This window comes from Dermacentor albipictus, chromosome 3, assembly GCF_038994185.2.
Source record: "Dermacentor albipictus isolate Rhodes 1998 colony chromosome 3, USDA_Dalb.pri_finalv2, whole genome shotgun sequence".
Taxonomy (NCBI): Eukaryota; Metazoa; Arthropoda; class Arachnida; order Ixodida; family Ixodidae; genus Dermacentor; species Dermacentor albipictus.
The window spans coordinates 90,549,743-90,565,504 of record NC_091823.1 but is presented as its reverse complement, the minus strand read 5'-3'; positions in this window follow the sequence as shown (position 1 = coordinate 90,565,504).

Genomic DNA, 15,762 nt, shown 5'->3' with positions numbered 1-15,762 from the left:
GTGGGGACAAGCAGACAAAACGGAAGTACGCCTCTCTTGCTACGGTGCGAAATAAAACAAAAGCGCACAGACAGTCAGTTTGTATAGTTTATTATTTCTTAAATGCTAATTCGTTTGTTGAAGCAACACACTAAACAAATAACTGATCTTGCCTTAAATAATACTCGAAGTCACCCGTCACTATTAGTGAAGTCACAGCACTACTATGTACGTAGGCGCACTTGCTCGATAGTCATCAACTCTCCGGCTCGGAGGGCAGCGCCCGCAAACAAGAACAAGCGGCATTTTGTTTGAAACTTAAGGTCTTTCCGCGGCGCGTATGGATGTGATACTTAGCGGACACCACCGTTAGCGCGCATTTTATGTGCTGCGCTAGTCAGCTCCAGATGGCCAGGCCAGGGGAGTGCCCCTCTAAAGCAAAGTTCTCAACATGAACGGAAACCCGTGGTATATTTATCCGCAACCGTTGTTCACCGCAGCAAGGAATGTTCGCCACAGTAAAGTCTCTCTGTTAATCATGTGATCGCGGTGACGACTTGCCTCTTGTAAACGCGGCAGCATCTGCGCAGCCAGCGAGGCGAATCTCTAGTACAGGGTTTACGGGCCCGTTTCGAGCTGGGGACACCGCGTCGTAAATCAATGCCGCTGAGCGCCAACATGCCACAGCCAGCAGCCACGACGGGCTCTCCGGAAGAGCGTCGGGAAAAGTTGTCATTTATACAGGATCCCGGCCAGCACGACAGCAGCTGGCGAGGTCTGCAGAGAATACGATAACTACAGAGAGACGTCAGCGTCCACAGAGCACACGAAGACTCAATCCTTGTTTTATGCATCCACTGGGGACGCTGCCATGTGATCGTGTTTGCAATGCGTGAAAGGGTCTTACGGCCGACGTAAAGCTTCGAGGCAGATGCATTTGTACCTGTCCTGTGTTGTCCCTTGATTTTACTAACGAAACTTGTTCTCTGTTCCGAGTGTCCTTATACGCATGGGTGCCCACGACGAAGCCAACGGAGCATCTTGTATTCCTCGCTCCTGTAAGTGCACGTCAAAATCCAGCGTCATAATGGTTCGGTAAAGTTCGTTTCATGCGTACCTTCTCCCACTATCTTGATCTCTGCATCACGAAAATTTTCTTGTGACGGTGATGGTGACTTTACTGGGAAGGGAAATGCTCCTTGTATTTACAAGGTGCGACGCACACGTCGGAATCTCTGCGGTGTTCTTTTACAAGTGTTTACTTTAAAAATGAGATAGGCCAGAATCATTTTAGTGTTTTCATATACGAAAGCAGTGCAAGATCTCCCTACCTGAAAAGAAAAGATATATGCCCCGCCCTCATACCTTTTGAAGTGACACGTGCGTCATATGCTTCTCGTTCAAGTGCGTTGGAATATCTCATGGACCTGCTCTGCAACACTGCTACTTATCCCAACAGGTTGGTCGAGAAACGCCAAGATATATTGCTCGTAAACTTCGAGTGTTGCTCAGGTTGATATAGATTGATGCGAAAGTTACAAAGCGGGAATAGTCTATCCGCAGTTTATGAAATGCTAGAAAACATTTGCTCTGCATGAAACAAAAAACAAAGCTGACTTCACAGACTTTGTGCACGGTAGTACATGGCACAGCATGTATCTGGCAAAGTGAACGCAAGATTGGAGATATTATAGCTGAGAGCTCCGAGATATTGCCAAGGATAGAAATAGCAAGAGAATGAAAAAGAAACCAGGAAATCAGGGGGAAAAAATGAACATATCATCTGGCCAAGTCCGTTTATTATTTTTCTACTTGAGGTTGCAGTCGACAGTGTTGCGGTGAACCAACAAGATGGTTGGACAATGGAGAAGTGTAAGACAGTGAAGACCAACGGTCTTAGACGATGTCGACGGCAGCCGCGAGTAATATTTTTCCCTTTGGTTGCGACTCAATAGAACGTATCCTTTCTTTTGCAGCCACTGAAACATCAATGCAGTGCATTCTTCTTAGCGCGGAGCTTTCGACACACATACAAGTAAGCACGTTCACCGCTTCCTCGCAGCCAGAAACCTTCTAAAAAAAGGAAGAAAAACATGGCGCCAATGAGAAGAAACTCTGCTGATGGCGGCTTGGTGTCGACCACCATTGCCGCGAATGCGGTGGTTATAGGCGAAGCAGTGCGATAAAAAAAAAATTCTCCAGTGGGAGCGCCAACTAAGAAAAAAAGCAAAACCTGACGGTTGCTGCTCTGCCTTTCGACTCCTCTCTGCCCATTCTTTCACTCGCGATTCTCGTTTCGATGGCGGCGCTACTGAACACCCTGCAGAAACACTACGGGACCTTTGCCAAAGAAAAGGCGCGGCTGAGGGGACACAATAACGGCGCCAATCAATATCACAATTCCTTTGTCACTTACAGCTGCTCGCTCTCGAACACATCTTGGGTCCCTTTTGTTGTACGACTTCGTTTTGCCGATTCATATTTTGTTCCGCGCATGTTTGGCTCGCAACTAATATTCCTTCTTTTTTTTTGTCTTGTTCTCATTTTGTGCTGTGACCCCTTCCATCACACTTAGGATCTGTCGGGATGGTCATGCTTTTGCCGCACATATTTAGTAATTGCATGCTCTGGTGGTGGTTCGTAAATCATTTCGCTACACCCCCCACGTCTGTTGAACCACTTTTGTATTTGACGGTCTCCTGTCCAGCTCGCTGCTACTAGTGGAACAGAGGTAGCCGACTGACTGGCGACTACTCGCTCCTTGAACGCCGTGACTCATCTGCAATTTGTCGCGTTCGACGTCAAAAACTTTTACCGCAAGCTGTGTAGGACAGTGCCTGAAGATATGGGCCAAACAAGCAAACCAAGACGTCATTACTGTATCGAGTAGACTCCAACCTTCGTTTCTTGTAAACACAAACTGACCGTACGTCGGCTGCACTTCTACGCTATTTACTGATGAGGATAGCAATAGGGGCTTGTTGGTACGGCATATCTTATTTTGTTATAGCGCAAGCTGATGTGTCTGATGTGCCTTCTTTTGTCCTTGTCAAGCTTGCGCTATAACAAAATAAGATACGCTATTTACGACTGGACGTGGTTTGCACACGTCGCTTTTTCCACCTCGTGAGGAAGAAGACGGCCTTTGCAGCACCTATTCCTACACTGCAGGCGCTTCTGCGAAGCACTTTTTCATCGCATGTCCGTGAAATAATCAACAAGTTCAGTTGCGCGACAAGTTCAGTTGCTTGGACGGACACGATTTCTCTATAATCAATTACAATGTCTGATCCATGATCATGCACTGCTAAACGGAGATGTGCATTGACATGCCAGCTTTCGTTATGGGGTGCAAACTAATAACTTTCATTTGACTTGTAAATTGTTGGCAACTCGAATTACATCAAGTGCACCGTTTTAGGCCTGCTTTAACAATGAAATTCATGTGTGAACAAGGACATTCATCTCCTCGAGTGAACATACATCTCTCGTGCCAATGAGCGACCCGGCAAGGGAGAAAAAAAAGACGTGCAGCGCCATAGCAGACTGGCAGACGCCTCAACTTTTTAGAAAACAATAAACTAGTGAATTCTACTTACGCACCGGAGCGCGACAGCTCGCTTATCAGCTCCAGGGCGCGGGTGGTACGCACAACCGAGGAGTGCACCATGCAGCCGGCTTAGCGTTGCAATGCTAGGCCTAAGTAAATTGCCTTCTCTATTTGGTTTCCACAGGCTGTAAACTGTAGAGCGGGATACCGTCAAACTATGTGTCACTACAAATAAGGTTGCACGCGAAGTGACGCACCTACGCAGATGTGGGAGCAAATAAGGAAACAGGCAGGCATGCCTGCCATTGTGAGCTCTCGTAATTTAAGTAAATATTGCATGTAAGTAAGCCCCACATCAGGATCTTTTTTTCACCTTTCCACGCGAGTGCACATAAATCACAGGCGATATAAATCTCATTTGCCAAACGGAAAAGCCTGCTTTTGCTTCGGTATGATTACTGTTGCTGCGCCTTCTTGCTCTTTCTTTTTCTCCTCTTAATCCACGCCAGACGGACGGACGGACGGACGGACGGACGGACGGATGGATGGACGGATGGATGGATGGATGGATGGATGGATGGATGGATGGATGGATGGATGGATGGATGGATGGATGGATGGATGGATGGATGGATGGACGGACGGACGGACGGACGGACGGACGGACGGACGGACGGACGGACGGACGGACGGACGGACGGACGGACGGACGGACGGATGGACGGATGGATGGACGGATGGATGGATGGATGGATGGATGGACGGATGGATGGATGGACGGATGGACGGATGGATGGATGGACGGATGGATGGATGGATGGATGGATGGATGGATGGATGGATGGATGGATGGATGGATGGATGGATGGATGGATGGATGGATGGATGGATGGATGGATGGATGGATGGATGGATGGATGGATGGATGGATGGATGGATGGATGGATGGATGGATGGATGGATGGATGGATGGATGGATGGATGGATGGATGGATGGATGGATGGTACAGCTATATTCGCATGGCTCGGCTCGCCAGCACCCGAATTATTTTCAACTTGCTTCTGTGTAAAGAAAGCTGCTATCCTCTTTTCTTCCGCGAAACGTACGGAAATTTAATTTCGTCGGTTCCTTTGGCCCCCTCAGGATATTAAATTTTGCTTACCGCGTTCTCCTTTCTGTAAGGCGTAATGCGCGTGTCGCAGTTTCTGCTCAGAAATCTAAACTTGTAAAACTGATCTCGTTGTCGCAGGGGCACTATGCTGTGCTTTCATGTTGTTTTCTGCGACTGCTGGAGGAACGGTACTCCTTCAAATAGAAACGTACATAGCATGAAAGCTTCAGACTGCGCAAAATTAATTTTATCTCGGAGAACGTCTGGGCGTGCAGACAAACAACCTGTGGCAGCACGCAACCTGCATATTTAATATAGTCTCCGAACGGGCCCTCCCAGCTTCGTGCATCTTTTTCTTGTTGTACTCTTCCCAAAATGCCGCTGCATGACGCGGCGACACAACTGTAAGAGCTAAAGTCACAATAAATGCAGAACTACACTCACTGTGTACATTCTCTTTTTCATCACTAGTTTAAAGAAGACTGTGTTGGGCACTGGCACGTCTTTATTGGATGGCGTCTCCTCACGGATCGGGTTTCTTCGCCTTTATACGCCACTCTTGTGCGCTCAAGCCATTCTTGTTATTTTTAATGGCATGGGGCCAGGTAAATCAACAATTAAAAAGAACACTCTTGGCTGCGGAATCGCAGACGTGGATCCAATCTGTGGAGGAGTGCGTTGGTGAATTCACTGGTTTTCCACAGCGCCTCCATAAGCTCGCGTGCGAGGGAGCGAAGCGTTGTGGCTGCATCTGTTCTCGACAGTGGTATTGGCGTAATATGGGCATCATCGTGGGCCGATTAGGCCGCGTCATCCGCACTGTGATTTTTTAAAATTATGTACTGACCCGGTATCCACTGATAGATGATTATGCGCCCCTTGTCGAATGCATGCTGATGAAGCAACCGAATGTCTGTGACTAATTTCACGTTAGATCCCTGATTGAAAGGGGGCAGCGGACACTGGAAAGCTGCCCTCTGATCACAAAAGATGCACCATGACTGCGACAATTTGCGAGCAATAAACTCCAAAGCAGCACGGATAGCTGCGAGTTCTCCAGCCATGAATGATGTGATGCGAGACGTCTTTAATTGGATGGTGACAGATTTCGTGGGAATCCGCAGTGTTCCAACTGAAATTTTGGAGGAGACGAAACCGTCCGTATAAACGTGGCTGCGTTCTCTGTGCTTCTCATTCAGGAGTGAAAGCACAGTTTGAAGGTGAACAATGACATCTCCGTTTTTTTTTTATGCCAGGAATGACAAGAAGGGCTTGTAGTGGATGTAGGCACCACGACGGAAGAGATGGCCATGCTGCGAGCGTGAAGTTTGTCGGTAAAGTTGCGAGGAGGAAGGGAGGCAAGATGATGTAATCGAAGTCGGGCGGGGTGCCTGATGTGCATCCTGAAAGCGGTGACTCGAATTTGCGTATTGATGGGGGGATCATGCGCGATGGGAAGGAAGAAGTAGCACGAAGGGCAATTCGCTCTTGGTCCCTGCTGCTCTTCCTCACTCCAGCGTTTTGTCAGTGAATGTCCACGGTCACTGAGTGAGATGTATTCATGGTTTCCTGCGCGCGCATGACACCATCCTTGTTAATCTACATAGTAAGCCAATGTTTACAATTTTATACGGCCGAAAAAAGTGCTATCCTTATTGCCTATAGCTGTCTAAAAATTGGCTATCGCAATCGATGCTTCACCTTTCGGGCGGAACAAATTTAAGGAATTTTGCGCGACTTCTCTGAAATCGGTATCCGTCACAATATGCTTAATGCAATGAACAGAGCCTTATCAGAAAGTACACTCGGGATTAGAGTAGGCGATTCCATGTTCAGGCCATTTCTTTAGGGAGCTGGGGTACCGCAGGGGGGATTACTCAGTTGTAACCATTTTATTGCAAAGATGGGCTCTTTACATTCCTTCATTCACGACGTGTCTTTTACTCTGTTGTGTAGATGAAGTGAACTTATGATTTAGGTCATGTAACCTCACGATATGCGAACAACAAGCCCACCTTGGTCTGTAGAAGCTGTCTAAATGGGCCAGTAAAAATGACTTTTAGTTAAATCCAAACAGGAGCATTAGCATCCTTTTCTTTTTTTTTAAGAAAGAGGGCCTTGATCCCAGATCTTGACATTCAACTAGATCGGCACCATTTATCTATGAATACAGAAAAAAAATTTTTGGCATAATTTTGCACACAGAACTAACATTCATATTAGAGATAAATTGTCTGAAGAACAAATTCTTAAAATATATCTGAATTCTAAAAATATTGTCGCACACAGCATGGGGTACTGATCGGAAGTGTCAAACGAACCTGTACAAGAGCCTTATATGTGCACGATTCGATTACGGAGCCATAGTGTACCAGTCCGCTTCGCCAAGTGCCCTAAAAATATTGGATCCCGTTCACCATCTAGGCAACCGTCTGGCCACAGGTGTATTCAGGACAAGTCCTGTGGCTAGCCTCAGTGTAGACATTATCATTCTGCAATCTCTACTTCGTGTTCATAGCACATTTCATTAGACAATGCCATAATTATATTAGGTGTAAATTTGACACACTCTACAGCCACTACTTTAAGACGAAACATTAACTCTAGTGCTCCTATCTAAGTACACGTAAAATGAGAATTCGTTTTTCTCGACAACCACAGCACCAAATTTGACGGAGTTTGTTGCATTAAAATAAAAACTTAAAATATAGGGACTGTTGGTTTCGGATTTTCGATTTAGGTCGTCCATTCTTTATCAAAATTGGCAAAAATCAATAATTTTAAGAAACCGACGCTATCAAGCTCCCAACTGTAACTCAGCAATGAAAAATGATATCACAATTCTGTGAATAGCATCTAATAGTACATATAAAGCCTAGAAATTCATTAAAAATTATTAATATGGAAATAGAGCTTTCGTATCGACGAAAGGGCATCACACTGTCGATGCACGCGGCAGGTTACTGAATGATGAAAACAGAAAATACGGCTGTTTTTCAGTTCTCGCAACTTATTATGCACCCGCCGTGGTTGCTCAGTGGCTATGGTGTTGGGCTGCTGAGCACGAGGTCGCGGGATCGAATCCCGGCCACGGCGGCCGCATTTCGATGGGGGCGAGATGCGAAAACACCCGTGTGCTTAGATTTAGGTGCACGTTAAAGAACGCCAGGTGGTCGAAATTTCGGAGTCCTCCACTACGGCGTGCCTCATAATCAGAAAGTGGTTTTGGCACGTAAAACCCCAAATATTATTATTATTAACTTATTATGCACAGAAAAGAAGGCACCCGCCACCATGACACATACTTTTTCGACAACAGCGACACACTATGGCGGACTGATATGCTCCTTACAGGGGTTTAATTTTATTTTCTCATCGCAGAACCGCAAGCGCAGGGATCGCCGCGCGTATACCAGGGCCACGCACAGTATCCGCGCTCCTTTTCCTCCTTGGATATCTCTCCTTGGATATAATCTAGAGCATGGTTGCTAGTATATTGTTGCCTTGAATATTTTTGGCACTGGGCCCAAGACGGCACCCTGTCTTCTAACGCGTTCTTATGTATGCGTTCGCGTCTCTTCTTGAAAGGACGCGCACCGTAACATGCTGCAATGGTGCTTGTGTTGAGCGTGTGTTAGGCGAGAAACACCGTTCTAAACTGTCTGTTCTCTAACTTGTGCAGTAAACCCACGTTTATGCTATTCCCGCAATAGCAAGAGTGACCGCAAGTGTCACGGTGTGGCCGTAACTTGTCACGACACCGCAGTTGTAATCCACAGACCCTGCCACTAAGGAATGTGCGGCGAGGTATGGCCGATGAATAAGTAATAACCAAGATTAGTTTTCAGTAAACGTTTATTACCAAGAATGGCGGGTGCTTATACTACTGCAAAGGACGGATGCTGGGCGGTGACTTCAATCATTTACTCGCCGCACCACACATCTGCACCATCTATACGCTAAAATTCAACGAGTTTCCCCAACTCTCGCTTATATTCTGTCGATCCTAAACTGCGACTGCACCTGCCACCAGTACTACAGCTTTTCCTCTTTTTGTCCCCCCCCCCCCTTTCCCAATGGGCTGAGACGTGCGTCCACCGATGTTTGCTCCTCCCTTTTCTCAATAAATTATGGCATTCATTCATTCATTGATTCATTCCTAAATTGCTGCAGAAAATAGCCTGTCTTCATTTCCATAACCACCTTGTCTCTCACCTGGACTCTCCCATCGCAAAACAATGTTGCTGTGTATGCAAATGGCTGATCGTCGCATATACGATTTTCTAGGAATGGCCAGCAGCGCGGCGTGCAATTTTCGGTGGGTGACGAGACAGTGTAGAGCACCTTTTCTGCCACTTCCACGCTCAGCGCTCTGATCCGTGAGCTACTATTACCCGCTATAGGACGCGATAGGAATGAAAGAAACCTAGCTGGGCTGGTCGCGGGCAGCTCTTTTATGAGTTGCATATTGCAATCACTCAGTTCAGCCCTTGGGCGCGGCCGGGCAGCCACCATTGAGGGCATGAGCCATTGTTCATTTTTGCGCGTCTCATATGTGGGTCTATTCTCTTTTAAGTTTGCTATGTTTGTTATTAAGTTGCTTCTATTTTTATGCGTTGTATACTGCAATCACTCAGTTCAGCCCTTGGGCGCGGCCGGGCAGCCACCATTGACCTTTAGCGCAACCACGTGACGTGACGTCACGACAGCTGGAGGAAAAGCTGGGCCCCAACTCGCGCAATATGCAACACATTCTTGGCTTAACCAAGCTAAGCCTGGCCATATTTTTGGACTCGTGATATGTCGATTTAAAGCGTACATTTCTTATCTTAACCTGAATGACAGCAATATAGGCGAGCTGAGTTACGGTAGCTAACGGGAGCTACGGAAGTTACGCAGCACTTTCATCTTATACGTGTTTGCGAACCGGAGTGAAGGGCAGGAGGGTAACACACCTTCCTGAAGTGAAACATTCGAAATAACCCTTTGTTTGACAGTTGGACACATGCCATGGGCCCACGATACGAACCACCTTCAAGTCGGTATCAGCTTGCAAAGGCGGAACTCAAATGAAATGTTGTCAGGCCTCTAGGCTATTAATTATCCCAAGGATATCTTTACTGAAATTCTTTACCATGAGTTGAAATCCGACTAATAAGCATTTAAGTTTTCTGTATAATTAAGACCTCCTGTTATTGTAAGGTTGCTGTCTTGTGCAGCTCCCTAAATTAAAAAGTTATTTATGAAAAATAAATTGTTGCGGTAAGTGTGTAAATGCACACGCAACAAAAGTCCTAGGCCCTTTCCAACTATTCACTCAATAAAGATGTAGCACGTCTATACTGTCAAGTTGTAGTGATGTGAATAACAAGGCAAATCCAAAAGAGAGTCACGAATATAACTCATTATAAGGTGAGCTTGCGCTGGAATATAACACTCAAAGCTCAACCATGGCTGCACTCAAAGTAGTGCTTCGTCTGAATCTGATCTACGGATCAAGGCGTCGGTTTGTCACAATGGAATGCTGGCACCTTGCAGCCCGATCTCGGGTTTTGAAATGTGATGGAGAATGTACGCCAGTATTCGCATCACGCGCGCAAACTGATAAGGTAACGCTCTTTCGCTATTGAATCTGTCACAACATACTGGATATTAGAAACACATGCCGACGCGTCTTCAGCTAAACGATAACTTTGAAACAGTGGTTAGACGCTAAAAAATCTCGCCCCCCCCCTAACAAAAACAGTGTGCAGTTGCTTTGAATGTTAGTTGAAACATGGTGCTCTTGGTATAAAGGGCCCCCAATACTGCAAAGCGGTGCCGACATACCAAAAATTCAAGAGCTAAACACTTTGTAATTACTGGTATTTATCAAATCAGCATTTCGTGGTTCAATATAGCCCTATAGTCCAGGGGCCAGTTCCACCACGGGTACTCATATTTCATGTCAGCATTAATTGTCACAAAATTGCAACAGTTTTTCTTTAGATCTTAACATTGGAAAGTCAAAATATATGTTGCAAAACCCTCATCTTAATATTTCAGTACTTTTCGTTCTAACGTACATATTCGCGCTGATCTATATGTTTCGAAATACTGAAAATGGACCCAATTCTTCCCCCAGGCAGACATTTTTATTCCTGATGATGCCAGGAAACCAAGCCTGATGCCACCAACGCTCAGAAATCTAATCGGGAGCGCGCACAATGTTCTCGCACACATTGTAGCGCTGATTTGCTTCTTGTACAATGTAGGAGAATCGGTTATAAAGGCAGATGTGCATGGTTGGGTACATGTGCTTGAGCTGGCGAAGTTGATTTGCGCCGACAAAACCTGTCCAAGCTTTCACACTTGCTTTATAAGAAGCCACAACACCAATAATATTCCGGTTGCTTTTAACTTCACCAAACAAAGCCATTAAATCAATACAAGTTTTGGTGACGTCGCTTTATCATTCGAGTGTTCATACTGGTAACCTTTGGATGAGGAGTAAGTTGACAAGTTGTTTGCGCAATTAACAAAGTTACGTTAATGAAATCTTCGGTAATTGATCCTAGGTGGCTAAAGAAGATGAGCAGTTTGGAGCCCGTCCTCGAGATTATCCAGCCGAGCGAAGTAAAAGAGCAATGCACAGAAAAATTTTCTAAGTAAACGCTCTTGGAAAGCGTAACCAGAGTCTTTCAAAGCTTTTTCTGGTCACGAAACTCCAGTCAAAGTTTCATATAGGGGCAGCGCGTGCCCCTAGTGGCGCAGCTGTCGAGGAGGGGGCACAAAACGGCCGCGCGAGCCGTTCGCAGTGGCTGTTTTTCGGCAAACAGGCTGACATTCTTTAGTATTTCTGCTTTCGGGGGGCTGATATTTGTGCGTAGTATAGACGGCACTTCTTCTTAGAACGCTTCTATCTGTGTTCTCTGGTTTCCAACGAATTCTTCGGAATTTCCTGGTGCCTCGGCTCCCGGTTTCGTGGCCATGGACGCGGAGCCTTCCAGAGGCCCTCCTGGCCAGAGGTCATCAAGGCCGTCCCTCACGAGGAAGAGAGGAAGCGTGCTCAGTGATACCGAGGACACTGAGTTATACTCGATGTCGGATGAAGACTCATCGGATGATAGCTTCATCACTGTCCGCAGAAAGAGGGCCAAAAGGAGGACTGTCAACGCGAACCCTATCAACGGACTATCAACGCAAGCGAACACGGCGACTCTGAAGTCACGGCCTGAACGCTGGCCTCACGCCATCGTGTTCGAACCCGAAGAGCCCTCAAACAACCTCCGACTGCTAAACAGGCAAGAACTATCTGTTTTCTTGGAAGGGGTCGTGCCGAATGAAATTAAGGACATTCGGATAAATACACGCAAAAATGTCCTCGCAATCGATGTTACCAACGGGAGTGCGCTCGAAAAACTGAAGCAAATCTCGGTGCTAGGGCGCATCAAAGTGCGTTCATATATCCCGATGGATGACGCATCCACAGCAGGTGTCATTTATGACATCGATGTCGCCATTCCCAACGCGGACTTGCCTATCCTCGTCAAACCAGCCAGTGAGGGTGTCGTCATCACGCGTGTGAGCCGCCTTGGAACATCGCGCTGCGTCAAACTGATCTTCAAAGGAGATTGCTTACCAACACACGTCAAAGTCGGTCACTTCCGACACCCTGTTCGGCCCTTCGTGCAAAGGCCTCTTCAATGCCATCAGTGCTTTAGGCTAGGACATGTCAAGGGTGTCTGCCCAAACTCGATACTGTGTCCCCGTTGTGCTGAACCTCACGCGGAGGAGACGTGTCGGGCTACTGTCCTAAAGTGCGGCCACTGTAATGGGTCCCATGCTGCCTCGTCTAGGGACTGCCCTCGCATCAAGAAAGAGGTCGCTGTTCTCAAGCAAATGGTTCGGGACAATTCGACACACAGGGAGGCTGCTGCAACGATCCGGCGTCGGCGTCGGCGTCACCGAACCTCCTCAAAAAAGGCAGAGCCGCGAAAGGAGAGGGCCGCTTCCATTGTAGCACCCACATTCTCCAATCAGGCCAAAAAGGGGCTGAACAGCACAAGGTAGTCATCTGAAAGGAATTTGTCTCAAGAAGAATGGCCTGCGCTTCCGAGCCAGCAATCTCCCACAGAACTACAGATTGTCAAGCCCGCTCGGGAGCCTACTCCTGCCGCTGATGCCACGCCCAAAGCAGATCAAGTCCTTTCAATGCTGCGTCCCCTCATAGATGCCATTCGAGTAATTCTGTCGAACCTTGGAACTACGTCTGCTCAAAATGCACTGAAAGTACTGGACGCCTTAAGCCCAGTGCTTGAGTCCCTCGAATAGAGACATGGCCAGCCATCGCCCATCGTTTCGAGAGGAAGTCAAGGCAGCGTCAATCCTACAGTGGAACGCAAGAGGACTAAAATCAGGCCTTTCGGACTTTCGTCAGTATATATATACTAATTTGTTCCCGATAATTGTCATATGTGAGCCTAATGTGTCAAAACCAGTCAGGTTATCGGGATACGAAGCTGTTATATCCGCAACAACTAATGCATGCAGCAAAGTCATCGTTTTTATTCGTCGAGAACTGACCTATGTTCGCCAGCCGATTCCGCCTCATGATAAAAATCAATACGTTTGCCTCACCATTAAAAAGGGCAAACTCATGTTTACACTTGTAGGCGTTTATATATCGCCTTCAAGTATCTTTGATCCCAAACGATTAACGAACATCTTGTCTGTGTGCCCTGCCCCATATATCATCATCGGAGATTTTAATGCGCACCATATAGCATGGGGAAGCGCAAAAACAAATGCCAGAGGGCAAATACTTGCAAACTTCGTCTGTAACCAAGGCCTTTCACTTCTGAATGACGGCAGCCCAACGTTTATACGAGGCGTGAATTATGGCAGCTGTCTTGACCTAGCTTTCGTCTCCAGCACTTTCACAAGATATGTTAAATGGTTTTCGGATATCGAGACACACGGGAGTGATCATATTCCCACGTACCTTGTCATCAAAGGAATGTCCAGTCCCACCCCACGGAACACCATTCGATTAATTGATTGGACCACTTTTACCTCCACCATGGAGGATGCTTGTCGAGAGGGCTTGTCCTCTGGATTAGAGGAAGCAATCAAGTCTGCAATGCTACACGCCACGCGCACGGTCACGGTTTCGTCGAAGCACACGGAATTGGATATAGAGTTGGAGCGACTTCGTGCGCTCCGTCGTCGTGCGGAGCGGCGTTACCGGCGTACAAAGTCCATCGAAGACCTTAGGACAGCCAGACGACTACAAAAGAAACTTCAACGTCGCATGGATAGATTGGCATCTCGACGTTGGGCAAGATTTTGCCAGTCACTAGACCCCCGAAAGCCACTTTCCCACATCTGGAGAACCATACGTGGTCTACGTTCCTTCCCTGAACAACGCTTCCCATTCAAGGCGCTGGCGCTCTTCCAGGGGCGGCCAGAGGCTGATGTTGCAGAAGACTTTTGTGCAGGGATCGCTGGCCAAGCAGCCGGTCCAGGCTTTCCAGCCCCCAGTCACATCCCTGTTTCACGTGACGGCCGCATGGATCTTCCATTCATAATGGAGGAACTAGAAGCGGCTCTTGCTCTATGCAGGCGTTCTTCATCCGCGGGACCAGATGGAATATCCTACCGCGCCTTGAACAACCTGAGTGATGGCGCACGGAGAGAACTGTTACATCTCTACAACTTATCTTGGCAGGATGGCATGGTTCCCGAAGAATGGAAGATAAGCCGCTTGGTCCCTCTCCTGAAGCAAGGCAAGTCCCCACTTCAAACCACCTCATACCGCCCAATAGCGCTTGCCAGCTGTGTGGGAAAGATAATGGAAAAGATGATCCTTGCCCGCTTGGAGTGGTACCTGGAGCACTACAACATGTTACCGAATTGCATGGCTGGTTTTTGTCGAGATCGCTCTTCCATAGACAGTGTTGTTGATCTCGCTACGTACGTCCAGCTTCAAAAGTCACGCAAAAGATTATCTGCAGCTCTGTTCTTGGATGTCAAGGGGGCATACGATAACGTATCTCACGAGGCTATCCTCGATGCTCTTGAGATGGTTGGCCTAGGTGGTCGAGTTTTCCAATGGATCTCTCATTACCTTTTTATGAGATCGTTCTTTGTCTGTACCGGTGATGGTAAAACCGCACTACACTACACGCACCGAGGTGTACCTCAAGGCGGTGTACTAAGCTCTACCCTATTTAACCTCACACTCATTGGTCTCGTTCATCATCTGCCAGCAGCGATCAAGGTATCAATGTACGCCGACGACATATGTATATGGACCTCAGGTGTGACACGTCCTCAGATACGTGCAAGACTTCAAAAAGCTGCTACTCTAACAGCTCTATACCTCCGCAACCAAGGTCTTGAAATCTCGTCAGACAAATGTGCACTGACGGCGTTCACCCGCAAACCAATGACACCCTACGCCATATCACTAAATGGCCAGATAACTTCTTATGAAAAGACTCACAAATTTCTTGGCATAATCATTGATAGAGATCTCTCATGGAGCCCGCACGTTACCTACTTGAAAAAGCGTCTGACAGCAATCTCCCAACTTTTCAAGTTTCTGGGAGGAAAGACTTGGGGAATGTCAGTGCATGCAATGTTGGAATTGTACAGGGCTCTTTTTCTGGGCTTCTTGAGATACAGTTTGCCCGTACTGACCAACACCTGCCAGACAAATCTTCGTGCTATACAGGCTATTCAAGCTCGGGCTCTCAGGGTTTGTCTTGGTTTGCCAAAATGCACATCGACAGCAGCGACTATTGCGATTGCTCAGGACCAACCTATACAAACACACATTGCGGTAGAAATGTTGAGAGTGCACATTAGGCACGTTGCCCGTGCCTGCTCCCACCATCTGGCAACACTACCATCAGAAAGGCCGCAGACAGCTTTTTGTACTACGATTTCGGAGTATTACACCTGCCTCCCATCAGGCTACACCCCCGCAACTAAGCCATCGATTCCTCCATGGTGTTTGGCTCGACCCGCAGTGCATCTCACCGTACCAGGAATCAGGAAAAAATCTGAGCTGTCATCACCAGCTCTTAAACAACTAACTCTGCTTCTTTTGCACGAGAGGTACGCCGAACACGTACA